General features: G+C 42.7%; 1 long non-coding RNA gene across 1 annotated transcript; it reads right to left on the bottom strand.

Annotated features, from left to right (window-relative positions):
* Positions 1-457: 457 nt before the first annotated feature.
* Positions 458-4,633, bottom strand: LOC112449833. Its single transcript, XR_003038374.2, has 4 exons — positions 4,293-4,633; positions 1,648-1,740; positions 1,522-1,558; positions 458-837 (listed from the first exon to the last, which is right to left on the bottom strand). It is a non-coding gene; the product is annotated as an uncharacterized LOC112449833 (long non-coding RNA).
* Between the last annotated feature and the right edge of the window lie 948 nt (positions 4,634-5,581).

Below are 5,581 nucleotides of genomic sequence, written 5' to 3'. Positions count from 1 at the left end.
TCTTCTTCTAAAACAAGACACTTAAACTGGATGTGTGCCTTAAAACAACTTCTTAAAAGATGTTTATATGTAAATTATGCTATAATTTGCTAAAGTACTCTGTATATAGAGCCAGACTGCAGAGACTGAAATGGAAAAGCTGAATAAAAGAAAATCTAAACTTTAATAATAAAATAAAAAAGGTTGTTGTAGCAGCAAACCAAAATGACAAATTAAGAACCAAACAGGAGGTCTGGAGACATAAACCTAAAAATATAAACACAGAGGCTCTACTGAGGACCGAAAACAAGACCTGACAAGATGCTGTGAAGACCAGGAAGTATTTAAACCATCGCTGAGCGGGAACAGGTGAGGATAACGAGAACATGGAGGACAGGTGCCAACGATCAGCCGAAAACACACAAAACATGAGAAAATATCAGAGCATGAATACAAACAAGAACCAAAACTTTTTATATTGTTATATTTTGTTCCGTTTATTTATAGTTTCATAACAAGTCAGATCAGGACACTAAAAAACTCACAGCACTTTCCAAAACACTAGTTAGTCAAAGTAATCTTCGAATCGTCAAGTCGTTCTGATCTCCCATCCTGAGAAGCTCAAAGGCGACAGTGGGAAGAAACGACTCCTGCTGGGGGGTTGATAGGACAGGAAAGGGACAAAGACACACACAGAAGGGCGGTCCCGGAGGAGTTTCCATGGTCCCGGAGGAGTTTCCATGGTCCCGGAGGAGTTTCCATGGTCCAGGTGGAGTTTCTATGGTTCAGGTGGAGTTTCTATGGTTCAGGTGGAGTTTCTATGGTTCAGGTGGAGTTTCTATGGTTCAGGTGGAGTTTCTATGGTTCAGGTGGAGTTTCGTTGGAAAGAAAAACATGTTAATGGCAGCAATAATGGAGCATAAAGAGAGTAAAGCCAGCAGAGAGAGGAAATGTGGACAGTTTGTCCTCCAGCAGCAGAACTAAAGGAGAGCTCAGGAAACCCAGGCCGACTCCAGCTATAGGATTTATCAAAAAGTCTTAAGCAGTCTTAAAAGTAGACATGGTGTCAGAAACTGGAAGTTGGAGCCTGAGAACTGAAAGCTCTGCCTCCTGTTCTACTTTTAGAACCTCTAGGAACCACAAGAAAACCTTCAGTCCGAGAGCGAAGAGCTCTGTTAGGAAAATATGGAACAATAAGATCTTTAATATCAGATGGAGCTTAGTTGTTCAGAGATTTGGATGTTAGGAGAAAGATTTTAAATTCTACAAACAATTTTGACAAGGAGATAAACTAAAAATGGAGAAATATTAAAAAAAAAAAAATCATGTGACTTTTGGAGCCAATTCAAGATGGTCGCCACAACCAAGTGACCTTAGAAAGCACAAAAGTAGCTTGAACTCAGTGAATTCTTTGACTATTGAGCTGAAATTTGATGTGGTAGTAGCTGAGAGTCATTCACAACAGATACTTAAATGAGAGACTCCTCGTAGTTATTTTAAAGATCAGACTCTGTTTTTAATTGAAGATGCGTTTTTGCCAACCTGACGTTCTTCCTCTGTTCTCCGTAACGTTTCCACACTGGAGAAAAGAAAACATCGTCAAGCTTTTCATTTTCCAATGAGTAATAAATGTGTCCGCTCAGCGAAACGGAGGACTTCATTCTTTACCTGCTCTGTAGGTGGCAGCTCCTTCAGCTCGTTGGTGCAGATGGTTTGCAGTTTATTGGCGTATTGTAGCGTCTGCTCAGTCCGCCTCTGAAACTTTACAAATCTCACTTTAGTTCTGTGTTTAACTGCTGAGAAAACATTCGCTGCGCAGAAATCTGAGCTAAAATAAACACAGCTATTACTTTAAATACAGAAATTATGTATGGACAGGAAATACTGAGTGACACTTTGCAAGATCCTTGAGTTAGCATGAAACTCAGCTCAGTATTAAAGTATTAATTGGTCTTTTTAGAAAAATTAAAGACATGTTGGAAGCTTTCAGCCGGGCTTCTTAAAACAATAAAAACACTAAGTGTGCAGGAGCTTCTGGCCCTCAGATGTGAAACAAGAACACTGATGAGGGTAAAATTGGGCTGGTTTAAAAAAAAAAATGTGAATCTGAATGAAGTAATACATAATACAGGCCAGTACACACCATGTAGTTACCTGGTCTTCTTAGATAAAAGACCCAGGTGTGTACTCTGTAAGCTCCAGGTGTGGACGCTGTATAAGTACCTGGTATGTACCAGACAAATACCAGGTGCGTACCCCTTAAATGCCAAGTATTTGCCTGGTAAGTACCAGGTACATATCCCCCAAGTACTGGGTGTGTACCCAGTAAGAATCAGATGTGGACCCTGTACACACCTGGTAAGTACCAGGTATGTAGCAGACAAATACCAGGTGTGTATCCTACTAATGCCAAGTATTTACTTGTTAAGTACCAGGTACATATCCCTTAAGTACTGGGTGCGTACCCTGTAAGTACCAGGATCGTACCTTTTCTGTACCAGGTATGTATCAGGTACATACCCAGTAAATGTCAGGTATGTACCAGGTACGTACCTGGCTGTATGAAGTATTACTTCCTCATGTTCTGACAGGTTTCCTAAAGTTGAGGTTGTTCTCAGTTCTAACAAAGAGAACGAGGAAGAACCGATGGGATCCATATGGATCCTTCAGGAACGTTGGATCGACTTGTGGCTTCGGGTTCCAACATCTAACGGATCCTCTGCTCGTTTCTCCTCCACACGCCGTCTCTGGGATTTCTTTTTGTTTCCTCAGCAGCTAATTTCACTAAATCTGTTTGCACCCGCCGAGCCCGAAATGTGTGCGTTCAGAAAACCCACAACTTGTCACTTGTCTCCTGTCGGGGTCGAGCGTCTGCCTCCAGTTCGGAGTTTGACGTCTGCGTGTTGTTTTAAAACGTCCATGATGGAAAAGGTTGGAGGATTACTGGAAGGGTCAACGGGGCGGCAGCTGAGAGAGTTTCTTACCGGAAAACTAAAAAACTGTGAGGGAATGCATGTCGCCTGCCACGTGGCATGACAGACGATCAAACCAAACTGTAGAACTGACAGAACTGAAGTCAGTTTTGTGTTTGCTAAGGTTGCTTAGCTGCAGTGGCCATCTTGAATTGACCCTAGAGGTGGATCTGTTGGAGACGTTCTTCCTGAAAGTTTCAGTAAAATCTGTCCAAGGGAGCATGAGATATTATGCTAACATCACAAACAAAGACACCATTATTTACATGATCTCCCGCCACAAAACTGTTAAATCCTTAATCCAAAGAGACTCCATGAGTTTCAGCTCGAAGCCGTTGAGTTCGGTGGAAACACTTCGGACCCCTCGACCTTCAGCTGAGGGTCCGTCTCATCTCCTTTGGACCAGCCGGGTCAAGATGCTTCTGGATCCCGACTCCAGGTTCTGCTCCTGCAGGGTTACAGCAGGATGTCCGAGTCCCGGTCGGGACCTCCAGCGGGTCCAGGATCCGTCAGGTTCATGTCTCTTAACCTTTCATTCAATCCAGCCGAGGGTTCTGGTGATTAATCAAACTGTCGCTTCCCGTCCAACACGCCGAGACCACAGAGCCCAAACATCAGAGAGCTGCACAGTTCAAATATTTACTGAACTCTGAGGAGGAATCCAAGTTCTGATTTCTGCCTCGGGCCTGTTTACAGTCAAAATAATGATCTGCTGGTTTGTTTGGACTCAACAAAGTGGAGAAATTCACAGAGTTTTATCCACCCGGTAGCTCTGCAACTACCAGAAATTATCCAAGTGTTCGCTGCGTTACGCAACAGCTGCTTACGATATTTCAGGAGCTTCAAAACCAAATTATGTTGTAAGAAGAACCTTTAAACTGCAGCAGTGCTCCGAGTCATAACTAAAACAAACAAACAAACAACAAATGATACTCCAACTACAGAAATGTCATTTTCTGCTAAAATACAGTGGAAATGCTGAAGGAGCTGAAACTAAGCTGAAAGAAGCTGAAGACAATCTAAAAATCTAAAAAATAAATATAAAGTACCAACAAAAAGCTAAAAGTACCAAAAGGCTAGCAGCTAAACACATCAAAGGCTCGCTAAAAGTAGCAAGAGGCTAGCTAAAAGCTAACAGTAGCAGAAGACAAACCCTGAGTCGGTTTCCTGTTTTTAGAGGAACTGAAGAGATTTCCGTGTTTCTACGGGGAAATATTTGTATATAAAAGTTAAATATAAATAATAATATAAAACCAAAAGCCACAGCAGCCGTCTGCTGAACGAGCCAAACGTTTTGATAAATAAGCAGCTAAAATATACAGAAGTAGTTTGATTACAAACCTATAAAACAAGAAAACAACGGTGTGAACGCTGACTCAGCAGTTCCGATGTTACTGGACCGTCTGTGTCGACGAGACGTTCTCCTTCCAAACAAACAGCTGCTGCTTTAGGAGTTTTTGTTCGAGCAGAAACTCTGCTGGGACTCAAACCCTGGGTTCATGTCAGTGCGGAGGTTTATTTTTGGCCTCCTACGTGTCGGAGCATCAAAATCCTGTCAACGCTTTCCAGACGTGCAGAAAAAAAAAAAAACTTTCTTCTTCAAATTAAATACAAATGTTCTGCTGAAGCCGCGTTCGCGATCGGCATCAAATGGCAAACTGTGCTGTTGGTGGCGTGACAGGAGAACGTTCCTGGTTCTTCTCCGGGGTGGGTTTGGACTCCGGTCGTCATGGAGACGGGGACCAGTTTGGTTTGTTTGGCCGATCCGAGCTGAAAACTGATCCGTTCCTCTCCTCTACGAGTCGGACAGATAAATCTGCCGTGTTTGGAGGAATGGAAACGTGTCGAGAAACTAAAATCAAACAGCTGCAGATGATAGTTTCACTTTTTAAAACTCCAATAAATTTCATTCACTTCATCGATACTTTAAACACCTTCTGAAAATATGACTGAAAGACATGTTGAAGCCATTTGGTTCATCCAGCCGTTTAATCCGTGTTTCCCTGAATAATCTGTCACTAAATCTAAAAACTAACCAATCAAAGACTTTTTATCCACAGATTCCTGCAGCAGCAAAACCTTTAGAAGGGAAAGTGTTTGAAAAGTTAAAAACATCCTTACACTTCACCACGTTCAGCGTTTTAAGTTCAAGTTAAACGCTAAACAAGTTATGGTTTCCATCCAATCCTGACTTCAAGTTTAATCTGTGAAATTAGCCGAGCCGTAGTAGCCGTCACTGCGGGCCAAACCGTGTCGGGTTCTGCTGCTGTTCTTAGAAACCGGACGGCAACAAACTGAAGGTCGTTTGTTTCCTCATTGTCGATCAACATCATCAACAAAAACCAACAACTTCGATCCCTTCAGTCACTTCCTGTCCAGTAATTCATGCTTTTGTGTCGCCGTGGCTCCCGTCTACAGTTAGGTGAGTTTTGGACTGTCTTCACAGACTTCCTGAGGACTTCAGGACTTTCTTTTGGTGGACAGAGCTTTAAACCGTCTGACCTTCTGGACCCCTCAGGTCTTCGGTCTGATCTGAGACCAGGAGGGTCGGTTTCTGTCCGGAGACAGTCGTCCTTCAGGCGTCAGGATGTCGAGCTCTGCCGAGTTCTTTTCAAGAAGTTTGTGTTTAA

Source organism: Kryptolebias marmoratus, linkage group LG9 (assembly GCF_001649575.2).
Source record: "Kryptolebias marmoratus isolate JLee-2015 linkage group LG9, ASM164957v2, whole genome shotgun sequence".
NCBI lineage: Eukaryota > Metazoa > Chordata > Actinopteri > Cyprinodontiformes > Rivulidae > Kryptolebias > Kryptolebias marmoratus.
This window is presented reverse-complemented; position numbering and strand designations above follow the sequence as displayed.